Source organism: Nannospalax galili, unplaced genomic scaffold, assembly GCF_000622305.1.
Source record: "Nannospalax galili isolate Female #2095 unplaced genomic scaffold, S.galili_v1.0 scaffold641, whole genome shotgun sequence".
Taxonomy (NCBI): Eukaryota; Metazoa; Chordata; class Mammalia; order Rodentia; family Spalacidae; genus Nannospalax; species Nannospalax galili.
Window position 1 is genome coordinate 3,770,912 of NW_008345311.1, and position 8,419 is coordinate 3,779,330.

An 8,419-nucleotide genomic window follows, 5' to 3' on the forward strand; every position below is an offset into this window, starting at 1 on the left:
GCCTGCTATGCTTACCCTATGCAACTGTTATAAAAATAAACATTTAAAAGCCTGAAAATTATGTTGATTTTTAAAAACTGCAAGGTCTGGGGCCTGGAAAAATGACTCAGAATGTAAGAGCACATTTTTGCTCTTTCAGAGGACCCAAGTTTGGTTCCTAATACCCACATCAGTCAGCTCACAACCACATAACTCCAACTCCATAAGATCCAATGCACTCTTCTGGCCTCTGTGGGTATGCACACACAGACACACACACACGTACCTACTCACACATAGATATATGCATACACAAAAATAATGATACTAAAAATGCAATGTATGTTATATATTGCTTTAAAATAATGGGATTATGCTATTATACTATATTATATATGGTGTATATATAAACAAAATATACAAAAAATATAAAATTACCTTTAAAAACAGGCTTAATACTGGGATATAGTTAAACAGTTATTTGTATTCTTAATTGGTCTACTATATACATAAAATAGCCATGCCCTAGAAAAATTCTGACTATGATCATTCTTGCATTGAGTTTTATTTCATTCTGTTTATCCCAGCCATGTCTCCACTGGTTCATATCATTCTCTCTTGTATCTTTCTCTAGACATTATCATTTATTTCAAGAATTTTGTCAATGGAGAGCAAGAGAATATATGAAGAATTTGGGGTTTGTATTCTTTAAAACATTTGACATAGCAAAAATTGGGTCATAAATAACCATGCTGCTATTTAAACCTAGATTCCCAAATAAATAGCTCCCCTAAAGTTTTGTTGGAGACTGATTGTTTGATTGGATTCCATATTTCCTGTGAACTCTTTATGTTCCCTCTTCCTTTGTTCTCCAGTTTACCCTCCTCTGACTTGTTGCTAAGTAAAGTGCAGGGCAAGACCACCGGGACTGTATTGATAATGCTCTCTACTAAATATCCAAAGACAGAAGTTGGGGACACATCTTAGATAAAAATCAATAAAGAAGAAGAGTAAACATGTGAATAACTTTGGTTAGGCAATGGCTTAGGGAGTGACCTTGAGTTTTATAGATGTGGTTTCTTCCAAAACTATCGACCTAGAGAAGAAGGAGAACGTTACCTAGCTTTTGGTGATCAAAAGTCTATCTTCAAATGGGGGTGACTAAGAAATAACGAAGCTAAATAGAAGTGCTTAGCTGAATTTTCACTTTTTAAAAAAATAATAAACACCAAACCTGGAAGGATGTGAGTATATATGCACAAAATGAATTGATTAAAGCAAAATAAAATGTACAGCAAAATTAATCAGACACATATTTAATAGTATGTGATTGTTATGTTGCTCTTCCATTGATGGGCATATATTTGAAGCTATTTATAGGAAAAATTTTAATTTCTTTTAGTCGGTTATACAAATATTTCTGAGATTGAGGTTTTAAAACTCAAACCATCTGCATTACTCTGGGTTCTCTAAAGGAGCAGAAATGATAAAATTAGCATATATAAGTATATATCAGTGTTAATGGGGATTTATTAGATTGGTTTACAGGAAAGAATCCAAGTAGTTCAACAATGGCTGCTCCACACTGGACAGGCTTAGAATCAAGTTTCTCATTCCAAGAGGCTGGATATCTCAGCAGTCTCAATCTGGCTCTGAAGGCCTGGAGGATTCCTAGAGATCTGCTAGTCTTAAATCTGCATTGGAATTCAAATAAGTTGCTTCTACTATGGGCAAATAGAGGGCACAGCAACAAGACAAATACACTCATCAGTGTGAGAGAGAAGGCCTCCAGACATAAAGCAAAAGCTCCCTTCCACCATTTTATATGGGCTGCCATCTGAAGGTGCAAACCACATTTTGGGTCGGTCTTTCAGCTTCAAATAATCTGATCAAGAAAGTCCCTCACATTTTAGTAATTCCAGATACAGTCAAACTGACCAACAAGACAAGCCATCATACCTTAATTTGGCCCAATATTGTCACATACCTGGGTTTGCAAAGCATATGCTTAGCAGCTTTCTTAGCCTTCACTCTCTACATTTGCCATGAGAACTACATGATAATTAATGCTGCTCTATTCAAAGAATATCAATGATTTATTTCTATCTGTTAAAATTAATATTGCTCTACCTGATCTCCTGTTTCTCCTATATGAGCACTGTTTCCTCTAGGTACATGGAGAGAGAATTATCTGATTAATACATTTTTACTTTCTGTTGGATTTTTGCATGGTGTATCTATTCTTCTAACAACAATGCCAAACTTCAGACCCCAAATCCTGCCTGTAATAGAAGGACTATTGGCCCAAATAAAGTAGGATTGAATACTGGTTGTGGCTCTGATATTAACTTGCCATTTAAAACTCCATACAAGCCAATTCACTACTTTGAGACTTACCTTATTTGATTTCCAAGGCTCTTTCCAATTTGAAATGAAAATGAGAATATAAATGATTACAGAAATAATCTTGTCAGTTTTCAAAGACAAGTCCTTGTACCTACCTTCCAAACTCACAGACCATGGATTACAAAATCTGTCACTACTTGGGAGTGTCCATGGAGCTTCTTTTCTGCAGTGTATAAAGGTATAGGCCCCCATGAACTACAAATGATTGCTTAAGTTCTAGTCTCCATACTGTCCAAGTGAACTAGAGTAAACCCATTGTCTCGAAATTCTCAGTAAAGTTCTAAAAATTGTTCAGTTGTATTAAGCACTAAATCAGGAGGTATGCTGTGCTGGATCATTTTAGTGTCAACTTGACACACCTTGGTTGAGGGAGCCTCAATTGTGGAATTTCCTCTGGCATTCCTGTGGCAATGTCTGAGGGGCATCTTCTTAATGAGTGATGTGGGAGGGCCCAGCCCACTGTGGGTGGTGCCACCCCTGGGCAGGTAGGCCTGTGTTGCATAAAAAAGCAGGCTGAGCATGGGCCAGGGGAGCAAGCCAGTAAGCAGCGTTCCTTCATGGCCTGTGCTCCAGCTCCTGCCTCCAGGGTCCTGCCCTGAGTTCCTACCTTGGGCTCCCTGATGAACTGTGACCCAGAATATGTAAGCTAAATAAACCCTTTCCTCCATAAGTTGCTATCGGTCAGAGTATTTTGTCACAGCAATGAAGGAACAAACTAGGACAGAAATTGGTACCAGAGAGTGGGATATTGCTGTGACAGACCTGACCTTGGTGTTTTTTGGGAGGACTGTGAAAGCGTTTGGAACTTTCGGCTGGAAAAGCCATTGCGTGCTCAGAGTTTGTTGCTGTGGAGCTTGAAAATGTTATGCTGAAAGAGTCGTGGATGATGGAGGCCTGGCTTGTGAAGTGTCAAAGGGAAGTGGAGACTATCAGGGCTATTCCTGTGATATTTTGAATTAAGAATCTGTGGGCTCTGGTTGGCTAGGACTGAAAAATCAGCTGTGATTAAGAAGAGACCAGAACCTGAAGCAAAACCTTTGCTTTACTGGGACAATTGATGCTGGTTAACTGGAGCTGAAAAATTAGCTGTAAGTAACAAAAGTCCAGCATCACTGTGATTGAGTCTTCTGGGAGGTATTTCCTCAGGGTCAGCACACAGAGGGGACCCGCACCTCTATTTCAAGCTGGAAGCAGGACTTGGTAATCTGTAAGAGTCTCCTGCATGGTTCTGGTGTTGAAAGCATGAAGGGGTCACAGAGAGCAGCTGAGGCTTGGCACTCTGAGAGGCCAGGAAAGGCCATAAGTGAAAGTGCAGCTTCAGTTGCAGCGAAGACCCCAGGATTGAAGGGGTCATGGTGAGAATCTGAGACTTTGCACCCCAAGAGGCAAGAAGAGGCCTTTGGAGAAGGTGTAGCCTCAGTTTCAGTGGCGACCCCAGCTTTTTGTACACGCCGGGACCATGGGACGAACACCAAGGACAGCGGCAGGTGTGGAATGGAGCTCGCCTGGGTCTGCAAGATGAGCTGAGTGTTCTGTGGACTGCAGAGTCAGAGCAGTGGAGCTGCCAGGCCCCTTTGGAGCCAGAAGATCGAGATTGAATCCCAGATGTCCAGCCTCGAGCTACTTTGCTGTACTTTGGTTTTGCTTAGGTGTGCCCAATTCTTCCCTTTGAAATAAGACAGTACTCGTTTTGGATTTTATAGAAGCCCACCCACAGTTAAGAGACTATTAAGAGACTATGGACTTTTAAGTGTTTGGATTTTTTAAGGACTGTGGGGTTTTTAAGGTTGTACTGTCTTATGTTGTGATATTAACATCGTATCTTGGGGACAAGAATTAGAAAGGTTATGGTTTAATAGTGATGTGTTTGTGTGTCAAGTTGACAAGGGGTCAATTGTGCTGGATCATTTTAGTGTCAACATGACACACCTGGGTTGAGGGAGCCTCAGTTGGGGAATTGCCTCTATTGGACTGGCCTGTGGCCATGTCTGAGGGGCATCTTCTTGATGAGTGATGTGGGAGGGCCCAACCCACTGTGGGTGGTGCCACACTTGGGCAGGTGAGCCTGTGTTGCATAAGAAAGCAGGCTGAGCAGGGGCCAGGAGAGCAAGCCAGTAAGCAGCGTTCCTCCATGGAGTGTGCTCCAGCTCCTGCCTCCAGGGTCCTGCCCTGAGTTTCTACCTTGGGCTCCTGGATGAACTGTGACCCAGGATCTGTAAGCTAAATAAACCCTTTCCTCCCCAGGTAGGTAGTGGTCAGAGTATTTTGTCACAGCAATGAAGAAACAAACTAGGACAGATGCCTAGGGAAATGTCACACACAATACATGCCACATGGATGTGGACTGAGTTTGGAAAGGTCAAGTTCAGGATCTTTGCCAAACTTAAGGAAAAACGGACCCCAAAGAGCTACAAATTCATGATATGGACTGACAGTGTTTTCCATTCTGCATCATCTGATGGTCATTTGTGCATATACTTTAATCACTTAATTCACTCCTTTAATCATTCAGGTCACATTTTTAAGCTATTACTGTATTCAATCATACTGTTAACTGTTGAGCATTCATTGGTGAGGAAAATTCACTACCATCCTCATAGTGCTTATACTGAAGTGGACAAGATAAGCGAACAGAACAGATGAGTAGTAAAGACTTAACTGTGATTAGTTGCTGTTTTCTTTAAAGAAAACATAGAGAACTGAGACAAAGAATAATGGGGAATAAATAGTACCTTCATTTAGGATGCTTGAACAAGCTCCCTTGTGAGTTTCATTTTTACTTGATTTAGAAAGAAATTAATGGTAGACATTCCAGGAAGGTAAAGGGAACATGCATTGATACTAAGGAAAGGATAAGTTTACTGTGTTTAATGACCATAAGGCAGACTGATACTTAGTGAAAAGTGATTTAGAATGAGGTGAAAGAGGCAGGTCAAAGAATATAGAACTTTAGTCATGGGCAAACCACTTGTCTGCAAATCTTTTGAGACAAAAAGATATTTATTTCTGTAATTCACAGCCTACATTTTTTCAATGTGTGTATGTGGGTATGTCTTGAAATAGGACTGTGCATTTCTTATTATAACATTCAGAAGCCAGAAAATCTTCTAGTGTTTTATCTCGGCCATTGCCTAGAAGGAACTTTCCAGTCTCCTACTCCATTATGACCTCTATTCTCCCAGGTATTCCAAAGATCTCATCAAACAGTCTATAATGTCCTCCAAGAGTCTATTTCCCTCCTGGGCTCAGTTTAAGATATTTAAAATAAAAACCTTCAACAAAGACAAAGGGACATTAGTTTCTCTTTTTTTAATGTTAAGGTGTGACCACTGACACAATCACACTAAAAGTAATGTAAGTGAAAGAATACCATGGTAAGCATTTAATTCAGTGCTGGATGACCTTGGGAGAAAATGCTCAAACAATTTTTCAGCAGCTTGAGTACCACGAGGTCAGACATTCTTTGTTGACAGTGTCTTGCAAAAGTACACTAGCACAGGAAAGTGTCCAGAAAACATTCTGATTTGTATTCTACACAAGGAAGTTGATTTCTGCTTAGGCCACATAGAAATAAGCAGGACAGTTGGTGTCCTGTGGAAGTGGAATTAAAAAGTGAGATTACACAGCTTTTTAGGCACAGCTTAAACACTTTAGGTAACAGTAGCTTCAGCTTTCTTTTGTATCTCAGTATGGAGATATTTTTAATACCTGTTTGATAGAAAACACTGGAATTTTTTTCTTAACCTGGAAATTACATGCAGACACATTTCTCCATACTGCCATTTACACATAGGTAGTTCTAAAATTAAACTCCTGCTTTAAAATTCAGGAGTCCCTCCAACTTACAAAGGCAGTCACTTGAATTGCAATCTGTTAGCTGTGATTCTAAAATAGGGATTCAGATATGTATTTGTAGTTTTCAGAGTTGGAGGTATAGGAGGAATTGAGAAACAAAGGAGGAAAAAATGAGTATGTGGGAAGAAGAGACTCCATTTTGGTCCCCTGTGTTATCTAATTTTCCTAAGAAAAATCTAAATGGCCAATGATGAGGTAGGAGTAGAGGTTTCTTCTAGACATTCTCTCCAATCATAGTACATTGATTGAATGCTTGCTCTGGGATCATCTGGAAAGACAGATGTTATCTGTATTGGCAGAATGAACATTTACCTATTCAGAGAGGAATATGATCATGACAACTGACTAATGTCACTAAGTAAAAAGTGATACCCTGTTTGAGTTTACTTGGGAGCTTCCTATTTGGGATGTATGTTTGGCAATGCACACTCTGAACAATCAGTCTTGAATTCCTTGTATACTTACAATGCATCTAGCAGCTCCAGAGGAGAGAAGTACTGCAATATTTAAGAAGATGTTGGGGCTGGAGAGATGGCTCAGCAGTTAAGAATACTGACTATTCTTGTAGAAGACCAGGGTTCAAATCCCAGCACCAACATGACAGCTAACAACTGTCCATTACTCCAGTTCCAGGGGATCTGACAGGCTCTTCTGTCCTCTGCGGGAATTGCATGACACAGGTGCACTCACCAACATGCAGGCAATACACACATACACACAAAATGAAAATAATAAATAAAATATTAAAAAAAGATGTACCATACCACATAGGCCTCTATACTAAGGTCTACTCCACCCCAAGAGAATGTATTCAGGTGACATTTGATAATAATGGCCTTTGCCAGGCTCTGGACATGGAAGCTTCCAAAGTTAGCTGTTTATCTCTGGAGGTAGGAACTCTAACTGCAAGAGGAATGACCCAGCCACTAGGCACAGTTAAGCTGCTTAATTCATTTATTTTTATAATATTCATTGAGTATTTATTATATGAGAAGCACTGGGATATATACTAGAAATAGAGATGCATATGTTATGAAAGATAAACTACTGAGCCCTTACTCTTATAGGACGACAGATAGAACCTGTAGGGAATTCATTGTTCCCCTCCACAGTTATACTTCTTTGACAAATACCAGAAGTAAGCAGTTTAAAGAAGGAAAGATTTATTTTGGTTTACAATTTTAGAGGTTTAAATTCATAGTTGACTGATTCTATTGCTTATGGGCCTGTGATGGGGGAGACAATTTTGACAGAAAAGAATGGTTGAATAGAGCTATTCATCTTATAGCAGCTGTTTCTATAATTTTAGCAGAGAGGAGCCAGAAAGAGTCCAAGGCAAGATATAACCTTCAAAGATATGCCTCCAGTCATCTACTTACTCTACCTGCATCCCATCTTTTACAGTTCTACCAACTCCCAATAGTCTACTCAAATTTTTAAAGTCATCAACAGAGTAATCCATTAATTATGGAAGAACCTTCATGCTCTAATCACGTCTTCAAATTCCCACGGCATAATACTACTTGCATGGAGGACCAAACGTTAAATACTTGAGCCTTTAGGGGGCAATACTGTGTATGCAAATAGAACAGCTGCTTAAGCACATCACTCTCATGCACGTATCAAAGGGTCTCGACCCTGGAGAATACTGATTCTTTCTTTCTCAGAAGCCATTGACTGCTTTAATCTAGGAGTACAGCCTTGTGAAATTCAGTTTGAAATCCAGATGACCAAGACGTCGGTTGTTACATAGTGTCTTGTAGGCATGACAGGGTAGCTGAATCCATGAAATCTCAACTACATAGTTGCCTAAAGAAGAGATGTATAATGAACACACAAGGTGGCATTCCAATGTAGTTGGGGAAATTTTCACATGGTTACATTCCTAGATGAAGAGCTATAAGCAGTCAGTAGGTGCTGAGAGAGAAAAAAAAAATCAGTATTCTCCAGGGTTGCGACTCGTGATGTGTTATCTAAGGCCATGTTGTAAGCCCTAGACACACATACATAAAAGCAGCAACACAAAATGGACTTAGTGTACATATACATGTTTGTGTTTGTAACCATGATAATTATAGAAGAGGTCACAAACTTGAGAGTTAGTTGGGGGGGGGCAGGGAAGGAGTTGGAGCTGAGAGAGGGAGGGGTGGAAATGAAATAAAGTACTCATGTAAAATTC